The sequence below is a fragment of the Dreissena polymorpha genome, chromosome 12 (assembly GCF_020536995.1).
Source record: "Dreissena polymorpha isolate Duluth1 chromosome 12, UMN_Dpol_1.0, whole genome shotgun sequence".
NCBI classification, from domain to species: Eukaryota; Metazoa; Mollusca; class Bivalvia; order Myida; family Dreissenidae; genus Dreissena; species Dreissena polymorpha.
In genome coordinates, this window is record NC_068366.1 from 40,873,175 (window position 1) to 40,884,757 (window position 11,583).

The 11,583-nt window shown below is 35.9% G+C and overlaps 1 long non-coding RNA gene across 1 annotated transcript; it reads right to left on the reverse strand.

The window, feature by feature from the left end:
* Positions 1–8,759: 8,759 nt before the first annotated feature.
* On the reverse strand, positions 8,760–9,600 carry LOC127852778 (uncharacterized). The gene is made up of 3 exons (XR_008036261.1): positions 9,403–9,600; positions 9,227–9,243; positions 8,760–9,175 (listed from the first exon to the last, which is right to left on the reverse strand). It is a non-coding gene; the product is annotated as an uncharacterized LOC127852778 (long non-coding RNA).
* Positions 9,601–11,583: the final 1,983 nt, after the last annotated feature.

The following is an 11,583-nucleotide window of genomic DNA, read 5'->3' on the forward strand; positions in this document are numbered from 1 at the left end:
CAAATCTATAGACTTGAAGCTAGGCGTCGCCACATTAACCTCCTCATAAGTGGCATTCCAGAAGAGATGGATGAAGATTGTCTGAGCAAATCTCGACAATTGAGAGAGAACCTTGAGATCAATCCGTGCCCCCCCCTATCCCGCGCTCCTACAGGTTAGGTAAGTACAAGCACGGTTCCACTAGGATCATACTGTACTGTCTTGATACCGTGACACAGATACATCTTTTCCAGTGCCAGGAAGATTCGCGGTACACACTTCAATATCAACAGAGATTTCCCGAGAGCTGGTAAACGTCACGTAAACAACTGTTGCCCAATACAAACATAAAAGCCAAGACAACCCAAACAGTAAATTCAGTCTCTTATGCCTTTCCCGAATGGGATATCTATGCAAGGCAGTTCGTTGTACCAAGAAAAAACTTCGATTACAAACACAAAACTTCAACGAGTCATTCACAAAATCCAAAAAACACAGCCATCAAAACCACGTATTCCTCATGCCCAGTCATGTAACAGAGCTGTTTGAGAGGAGCGTAGCCAGCGAACCGACTTCCCCACCAAAGAGCGTAGAACGCCACGCAAACAACACTCTCCCTCGCGTTTAGTAAAAGGAATCCTCGCAAACACGCTCCCAGCAGGAAACCACCAAGTCGCCACCCGACACGTCCCGACAGCCTCCTTCATGCAAGCCCCCATTACATCCAACGGCGTGGGATATTCCTAGAACACAACGGTCCGGGTTTTCCAACTAGGAACCCGGGGAAAGACATTGTAACCCCCATCTGAAATACAATTGCATAAAATAAGGAAGTTTTAAATGGAGTGGGCTGAAAAAAAGACTTCATATACCTGAATTTGTAAAATTTATAAACACGTTTGATATTTTGTATTGTGAAACGTATGCTGACTTGACAAGATATCCTTGATATACACATTTCTTCTTTTATACAAGCACCGTTCCCAAGTATAAAAAAAGAAAGTCTGGAGGCATTGGTGTTTATTTCAGAGACTGTATGTCCCCTTATCGTTACATTACTCCACAATTCATGTATGTCATATATAAATGTTCTAATGATTTGTGTTAAATTGTGTCAAATTGAATTGTATAACACCATACGAAAATTACAAAATTCATTATTTTGAGACGAAAGTCTAAGAATTTGTTGGTTAATACGGGCCCCGAACAAAATAATTAAATGTTTGAATTGCAATCATTGTATTATTTTGTGTAACGATTTACATTGAGAATATTAACATTTAAAACATTTGACAAAATAATTACATATTTATTTAAATATCCACACCAAACAGTTGTTAATTTCAAAATGATTCAAATAAAATTACAACGTTTTCATAATTACATCGTGGTATTTGTTGTTTTTTGTGTTGTTTAAGCAGAAAAAAAGCTGCCAGCCCTTTCTGGCTTTCTTCATTTCAATGTTGACCCGCTCGCTTTTAACTCAGGAAATATCTATGTAGATGTTAAATAATTATCGATGCGCAGGCACAGAGGGTTATGAAGACTTCGGCATTCAGCAATATATAGAATGAGCATATATTTGCAGAGCGTTATCGAAAAAAGTCGTACGAAAGCTCGTCTTCAAACAGAAGCCTTTCTATATGTAAACAAATTATGATTAATGACCTTTAAAGCTGTATTTCAATACCTTATTTATATCACGAACAGTTGATATTATTATACAATAACACTAACAATACATAGTTTTGTATAAAACTGTTATATTGTAATTATGTGTCTTGGGCATAAGTTAATGTATAGCACAAACAAAGCAGAATGCCCGATAAAGCCAACAAACTCGAAACAACCTTCGGCAAGCAGTACTGAACCAAATGTGTCCGTTCCTAGAGTGAAATTGATTCGTTCGGATGAAAACTTTGTAATATCTGTGATCCTGAAAAATACATGAATAATTTTGTAAAATGTATCGCGATTATTCAGATTGCTTTTCGAGTGAAAATCATGCATCAATATTAATATTTAAAACATGTAGCGCTCATTTGTGTGTAAGTAATTGAAGGCATCATAACACATTGCACGTACATGTTGTCTTTCGGTTATATAAGCATGATATTATTGCATGATGTTAAACAAATGAAAGTATAAGAACATAAAACGGATACAGTGACACAAACAATTGATTACAATATGAGTAAAGCTACATATTAATATAGGTAGAAAGGACTTGAAGATACCGGAGGAAAATGAAAAACAGTTTCAATATTAAATGTTAATTAAAAGACGGATAGAAAAATAAACGATACGAAAATGAGTGATTTTACAGTGAAATTAACATACCAGATGTGATGGCGGGTGACTGTGTTTACAGAGACACGCCACCTACCAACGGCCTTACCAAAAGGTGGCGTTCCGGTCAACACCGTGTACAAACTCGTCCATTATCCAGTTGCTATCTTAAAGACATAATGACAATAGTGGCTTTAAGTTATAATTTTTGTTAAATGCTTTTAGAATAATTACACATTTTCCAATAACTGTACTTAATTGGTACATTTAAATGGGCATTTTCACAGATTTTGGCTTGTATTGAAGTTTGTCATTAAAAGATTTATATTGATAAATTAAAACATCAGACCTACAGATATCCAGTAAAAAAAAAACAAGAATGCAATTAAAAAAAGATTTAAAAAAAGTAACCCTCAACTGGGCTCGTACCACTGACCCTTGGAGTCCTGGAGTAAAAAGTCTTTCGCTTAGACCAATCGGCTACCGTGCTCATGCTATGAGGGAATGTATATTTTACTTCATATAAGCAATCCTCGTAGTTTCAAAAAATATAACGACAACAACAGAACTTTCCAAATTATTAAATCGTTTCACGTTGCAACGCTTAATAATTTTCACGTTCTCAAATCGTCAAAAGATGCATATAATGGATATTTTAGAGCATGGTAAATGTTCAGTATTACTATTTCCTTACGAATATCATAACTAAAACGAAAATTGCGAATCTAAAACAACTGTTTTTAATTTTGTCAATTTACCAAAACGTGAAAACGCCCCTTTAATCAATAATTGTGAATTTCATGTTTTAAACATTAAAGTCAACAAAGAGTTGTTTGTTTTGCTGATTGATCAATGTAATATAATAATATCGAGAATAAATTTCAAGGACAACGAGAGATATAGTGTACCAAAGTGTAGACAGGTGAGAGGTTTAAATAAATTGTTTAAGGGTTAACAACAATTGCTAGGTTGACCCGGCTAAGTTGAAATTCTGACAAAAAGGACTGTTCTATCTGAAAGGAAGTTATGTGAATAAAGTTTGTGTTGAAGGAGCTGACTTACAGCTCTTGAAAATAATGCACATAACGAAAATTAATCAATTGCGGTCGTTGGGAAACTTTGAAACCCGTTATTGAGGTGGTCATCTCTTCAATCTTGAACATAGCATGACGAAATGTTCCTGTATAACACCCAACAGTTCGTTCAAATTCATCACAGGAGGGATTCGATTCGGGTTCGGGACCGTTAAATTCCTAAGTAAGTATTGTGTGAGGTGTGCGTCAATCACGGACACAAACACAACAGCGATGAAAAGGCCAATCAGCCGCTGCATGACTTCTGTGTTAAAATAAAAAATAAAGCAATAATTAACGGGAATACTACGACGATCGTTCTTTACAATATAAGTCTTTGTCTAAATCTTGACAGTTGAACCAAAGACATTTAATAATTATTAGGCAAAAAAAAATTTTTTGTTTGATATATGTTAAGTGCTGTGTTAAATTACCCTTTAATATGACCCGTTAGTACTACAAGGTGGAAAAGGGTTGTTGGTTTCGCTTACCTGACAAACCTTTTTTGTCGACCCTAAACTTAATTTTGGTATTAAGCTTTGTAGATTCTATCATGTGTTCAACATTTGACAATATTCATTAAATTGAAGATAATGTTATGTCACATTTGATCATAACAGCTTTGAAAATTCACTTTTATTGGATTGCATTTTTTAATAACTAGAGTAATATGTATTCGAAATATTTTTAAAGAAGCGCCATTAATAATTTTAAAATTAAAACAACGGGCAAATTATAGACCTTTTTAATTCGATATCAAAATGAACTTCACGTAAGCTGTTTAAATACAAAGAAATCTAAATATGTTTAGTCTTTCATCGATTTAAGTCAAGTGTTTTTGAAAAAGACTAAATGCATTAAAAATAATTAATTGAAGACTCTTCAATGTTTATGGAATCATTATCTTACAAAATCAAATGTACACTATCAATTCAATCTTTGAAATAAACTTCTAAATATCATTATATGATAGTCTGCAAAATAAAATGCGATGAAATCTCAGCTCTGGCAATAGAAAAAATGAATTTAGATCGCCTGAATGGCCATGAAAAAAAATCCGAGAAAATAAACCAATAAATAATCAATTGACGCATTTCAGGTGAAAATTCTTACAGTGACACCGCTAGGTTACTCCATTTAGTTTTCTATCATTAGTGATCTCTCTTAGACGGTATAGAGAGTGTAAAGTCACGCTCGCGTAGTCAAAATGTCGTTTTACTTTTTGGTAAACTGGAATTGCATTCTACGCCGATACATGAAATAATATTGCGAGGGTTTGTTATAAATTAAGTAAAACGGTTGAATGTTTGTTATTAATAGCTTGAAATTACAAAATAACCGAAACAGTTTTTTATCATTCATATGATTAAGATCGATACCCGTGAGCAACGGTTTGTATTTTACTGGTAAATACTTGTTGCCGAGAATTACACTTGTATTGTTCTGCTAAGGCCTACAATGTTTAAATTGAAAGCTTCTGGCTATGAAAAATTTCCTCTGACTTTAACAATTTCAAAGTTTCATAGCTAAGCTATGAAGATAAAAAAGTTAATATTGCAGACTTTCATATCACTGTCATACAATTAGCATTCTTATTTTAAAGATTTGACATTTTCAGCTTCATATGTCTAATAACTACGGGGTGAAGATATATATCATAACGCTTCCTGTTAGTACTTAGCCCCCGCCCCCTAATAGTCCGGCAGAAAAGTGGCCATTTTTCACTTAACCCGACATTGAGGTGTTATAGTAAATGTTATAAGTGTTTTTGTTAGGGGACATGTCACTGATGAAGAATCCAAATGGATGCCGGGTATCTTTGATGGGTTTTGAGAAATTCAAGATGGCGTCCAAGATGGGCGGAAATTTTCAGTCTTTCTTGTTTAAAAATATAAATATGCCTTGTTTTATGCTTTATAATGTTATTTGATATTGTTTTACATGTAAAATATGATTAAAGAAGTGCAATCGTGTGCTATTTAAAATAAAATGAAAATGGTGTCCAAAATGGGGGCTCAAAAATTGCTCCTTATTCCAAGATAAATGTACTGAAGATCTAGATATTCAAATTTTCTCATAAAAATAAAGAATATTGAAAAATAATACAATTTGTTAGCATTATGTTTAATAATGGTTCGATAAATGAATTTTGATATTACATATGTAGAGTATAATATAACACAGAACATATCGCCTACTCCGACCATTGGAGAAAAATTATATTATCTTTGTGTACAGTAGCAGCAATTCGTAAAAGTAAGGTTTGTGTGATGAAAAAAACGCCTTTGTCATAAATGTTATAAAGCACATTATGTTCAATTGAAACACCCATAATACGTATTATTCAACTTTGTTCGTCAAGGTCATGCTCTGGTCGCATTTTTTAACATCATGGTATAAAGTAGTATGTATACTAGTTTAGCTCATGTTGTGAGTTTTCGTCTAACTAACGTGATGTTCAAATGTAATATTAGTTCAGTTCCATGTTTGTTTTTCATACCAACAATAACATAATACATCTTTCCTTCATAATCGACACAGTAAGATATCTACGGGCATGTTTTGTCTGCTCATTGTTACATTGTATTACATCAACCTGAATCTTTGACAAGCGCAAACGATATCACATGGAAGTCGCCCTTGATTACACGAGCACCGAAGTGTTTGAACATAGGCTATCGCTTGTACACCCACATTTTATCATTTTTAAGCACATTGAGTGGCGCTAAAGCAACAATTGATGCTATTGTAGTGGGTAAAAGTGTGTTTGACACATCGTCCTTTCGCCAACCATAATCACATGGATCTAGATCGGGTGGGTCTGCATCTAATGCGTGTTTCCAAATACACTCTGTATGTGAGCACGTTCACATTTTCATAGAATGCTTTTGTGGTTGGTGGCAAGCTTGCTAGCGATGGCATAGCCTTACCCGACTTGCCTACCCTGGCTGCCCAAAGGGTCTGTCTCGTAATAGACATTTGCTCAGGCTTTCCATAGCATGCTGAGGCAAATGTTGTCGCTTCCTTCACAATTTCTTTCATAACAAGCTGTCATATCGCCAAACAGTCTGATGGACTTGCCTGTGTTCAGCATTTTAATAACTGTACCCTTACCGATACCACAATATCCAGCCACAGTGTCGCATCCAGATATAGCGTGAGCAGACAGCAAGTCGGTCGCGATATTTATATGCTTTTGGGCAGTTTTGCAAATGTCTATAACTTTCACCAGTGATTCCATGATGACCAATAATGAAAGTTAAAGAACAACATAGTAATATAACAACAAAACAAACACGTCTGTATTATCAGTTATCACAGAAATGCCAGTGTGTCCTGCTTCTACAGCATCAGCCATTTGTTTTATCATAATAACGTCAGCTTTTTCGTGGGTTGTTTTTAAATCAGCTCGATTGATTATGACACCTTTATTTATTTCAGTGGGCTTATCATGATCTCCTGTAACGACTTATTTTCGTGTCTGAGTGCACAGGTGATGAAATTCTTTATCCATGCATAAAGCTTTACAACTCAGAGAGATCAGCTGTTGTTTGTTCTCAGTAACACCTAGCATAACATTCTGTGTTGGTAATGCCATGTCATCCGTTAGTTTTACACCCTTGAGACATTTAATTGTCTCCCTGACCTCGCCACACTTTTGGTGATGAACTGCATGTATCGGTCAAACACTAAGTAGACATCACATTTATTCAGAATTTGTTTTATATAAGATTTAAAGTTGTCAATATAGTCATGTATCTTTCCGTCTAATGGCCATTGAATGACATACAGGACAGCACATCCATCAATAACTCAACATGTGATCTGGCTTTCAATGTGCCGTTCAGACACTTCTATTTTAGTTGATTCTTTAGCACAGATTTGGTTTTCCCTTTTCTGAGTTCCCCTGTATCAGTAAACATAGCAGTAGGTACTTGAGCCCATTCATGGTTTAGTGTATGTTTAATGTCAGTTTCCCACGAACTAGCTTGTAAGCCGATCATTCTTGAATAAATCAGGTTGATGTCATACACTTTGGTGTATGCAACCCTAATGTTCTTTCTAGACACAACATGGGTCTCAACCTTTTTAGATATTGACCTATTAAAATTTTCCGGCCATGAGTTTTGGAATTCAATCATTTGGGCTTTACCAAAATCTATTGATTTATCAACATAAACAGACGATGGTGCCATTGTTACAGTCACATTGCTCACTAGACTGTGTGGGTGCTTGCTTGCATCCAACGGATCAATACATTCTGTCAATTTTCTCCGAATACTTGCTTTATCTTTAGCATCTGCATTAATCCTCCCCTGCTTTTCTTCTTTGTGTTTCTCATTAGTGTCCACTAAATTTGCACTGCTCATTTCTGTCAGATCTGCTTCCAACCTGCTGCAAATATGCAGACTCAAACTCCAAACCTTGACAGTTTCAGGTTTAAGTGTTGAACCTATAATTCCCTTCTTGCCATGGCCATATATATGGCAAGCGGTTCGACGCATAATCCCAAGAAACTAGGTTTCTCATGAGAACCTAGGTTCTCACAATGAGAACATAGGTTCTCAGAATGAGAACCTAGGTTCTCATGAGAACCTAGGTTTTCAAATGAGAAACCTTGGTTCTCATGAGAACCTAGGTTTTCAAATGAGAACCTAGGTTCTTGTGAAAACCTAGGATACCAAACGACAACTTAAGTTCTCAGAATGAGAACCTAGGTTCTCATGAGAACCTAGGTTCTCATGAGAACCTAAGTTCTATGTGTCTATGAGAACCTAGGTTCTCATGAAAAACCTAGTTTCTCATGAGAACCTAGGTTCTTAAGCGTAAACCAAGGTTTTCAAATGAGAACCTAGGTTCTCATGAGAAACCTGGTTTCTTGGGATTTCATAAACCTTGGTTCTCATGAGAACCTAGGTACTCATGAGAACCTAGGTTCTCGTGAGAAACCTGGTTTCTTGGGATTTCATAAACCTAGGTTCTCATGAGAACCTAGGTTCTCATGAGAAACCTAGTTTCTTGGGATTATGCGTCGAACCGCTTGCGCTTGCCATAATTGACCTCCAGTTGTCTCCCATTGCTTGGTACACGCTGGCGGCATATGTGTAAAATGAATAGAAATAGGCGTGAAACCGTGAATGTTTCTCCCCAAGAGCATTTTCTGAACAATGTTCAGACAATGCTCAGTAATATTCTACGAAACTTATCTGTTGAATATTTGTGACAACAGGCATTAGCCGTCGGGTACCGCTTCTTGTTCATGTTTCCGTGCATGGGTGTTCTTGAGGAATGAAATTAGTAAAGTAATCGGTCGACATTGGTCTGAACACGTTAATAAAAATTGAACTGTTTATGAAATACATCTTTAATTGTAAATATTATTTTGAGACTAAAAATTCAGATCAATCGTGACATAATACATTGTTACAGCATTGAATGAGTTTCAAATATTCAGTTCCCTTGTTCGGGCCTCAAACGACTGTACGGTACAGTTTTCTATTTTAAGTATGTCTGTGACCTACATGTAGGAAGCAATCATTATGGTATAAAGTTTTATCTCTATTGATTATGTGTAATAATGTTTTATTCAATCGTAAGATATCGGCAACATTGCAAGAAAAACTTATGCGCTAAAGACTTTGCAAACATATTTCAATAACTTGAGATATCTGCAAAAATAAAGTTCTTAACGGCGTGTTTTCATTCTGTCCAGCCCGTGTGTAATCATATGTGAACCCCATTGATCCTGCGCCCTGAATAATGTGTCCCGTATTCCAAACGAGCAAGTTTACGCCGTCCGACGCGTAATTCTGCAAACCTAGAGATCTGAAAACCTAGGTTCTCAGAGAACCTAGGTTCTCATGGAACCTAGGTTCTCTGAAAACCTAGGTTTTCAGAGAACCTAGGTTCCCAGAGAACCTAGGTTTTCAAAGAACCTAGGTTCTCATGAGAACCTAGGTTCTATGAGAACCTTGGTTCTTATAATGAGAACCTAGGTTCTCAAGAGAACCTAGGTTCTCTGAAAACCTAGGTTCTCAGAGAACCTAGGTTCTCAGAGAACCTATGGTTCCCAAATGAAAACCACGGATATGGCAAGCAGTTAGACGCATAATCCCAAGAAACTAGGTTTCTCATGAGAACCTAGGTTCTCATTCTGAGAACCTAGGTTCTCATGAAAACCTAGGTTTTCAAATGAGAACCTAGGTTCTCATGAGAACCTAGGTTTTCAAATAAGAACCTAGGTTCTCATGAAAACCTAGGTTCTCATCTGAAAACTTGGGTTCTTGACGTCATGTGCAATCTTCAAGCGAGAACCTAGGTTCTCATTCTGAGAACCTAGGTTCTCATTTTGAGAACCTAGGTTCTCATGAGAAACCTAGTTTCCTGGGATTATGCGTCGAACCGCTTGCCATACATATCTCATAAACGTTGTGTCTATGAACATGTCGCTCCACATGGCATTCCATACCCCCGGAACATGTCTCATGGCATGCTCACCCTTTAAGAACTTTTGTTGTGCGCTTTCAGACATTTCTCCATTGACTTCAGGTAAAAGATGCCATATCTTGCGTAGTGTGGGTGTGCAGCGGCAAAGAAGTATGGTAAATTCGCCTAACTGATTCCAAGTGCAGCGGATAATCACCTTTTCTTTCTGCCCGAACATACATCATTATAAGAAATACTACCTTAATCAAACAATCAACTCACAATTTAGACGTTCGACTGGCAGATGCTGTGTTGTTAAGATACTTTTCTAGATCGTCAAATGTCTGAAAATTATTTTGGCGAATACCTTGCGCAACGATTCCTCTGTCACAATTCGTAATGCCCGTACATTTTGTAGATATTTCTTCCTATTTGGGAGTTTGGAGACTCATGCAAATGTTGACTCAAGCAGCTCTTCCAACCCACTATTTGTCAAACGCGTTCCCACTGACCCAATAAAGCTCATCAGGATGTGAATTCCACCGAGACATAGTATTACATCCTGAAACTGCTCTGGGTATGCCCCAATAATATTGACTTCAACTCTATATAGTTGTAGATCACCTGTAAACACAGTGAAGTTCTGACCATACTGTGATGATAATACTTTTGCCTTCTGTAGAGATGTCATTATCGTGTCTGGCTCTGAAGTTTTCATATCTTAATTAAATGTTTATTTTAATATAATTTGCATTCATCTTCATACAGACTTATTTTGTTTTGCATATACAAACACTGCGATTCAATTTACTTAATTCACGCAACTGCAAATAAATGAGCCCATGAGCACTAACTTTGCAAAGTACAAAAACATAAATAATACATGATGTTGGTTTACTTACCTGTGACACTGCATTTGCTAAATAAGCTGAAGAAACATACATCCATATTTTGTCGACTGAAACATATTTCGAATAAACAAATAATTGTGATAGCAATAACAAGGGAGTAACTTATCTTTAAACACGCTCACTTATCAAAGGGAAGTAGCGTGGGTAAACTGTAATTTAATATATTAGGAACATAATTAATAACTATTATTAATGTATTTGTGTAGCCCATGCTAACCAGATTTAAATCAAACGGGTGTCAACCATTTGCGCCAAAGGAATATGTGTTCATGATGTTTGCACATTGTGCATAATGCAGTACATGTGTATGTTAATTATGATTTCTTAGTTTCCATGTGAGTCATATCTTCATGTTTATGCAAAGTAATACATTTAAGGGATTTTAGTTGCTAATATTGAATGTTATTTATAAAATGCCATTCTGAAATACAATAAGTTCAGTTTGAAGAGCATGAAATTCCGATTCAACGTCGTGGAATCTAATTTTAACTGAAATTATTTGAATAAGCGACCATCATGGCAGCTATTTTGCGTATAATTTGGAATTTTATTTCGATTAATTCACTTCGAAAACCTGTATAAACCAAAGTGCCGGCAAAGTATATAGTTTCGATTAATTAAGCATATATATGAGTCAAATAATAGCGATTTTCTTAAAAACTGTACCATCATCAAAAGCATTGCAGGTGAATGGATAGTCGACTTAAGATTATATATATATGCGTGTAAAACTGTGTGTATTGTTTATTGTTATTTTTGTGTTGTTTTTTGAAAACACAGAATACGAATAATGATTTCAAAACTTATCATTCAATGGAATCTTAAAAATAAACCTTAGTGTTTGGATATGGTTTCTGCTTTCAAGCTGAGCAAAACAATTACAGAATCTCACGACCTTTCCATAC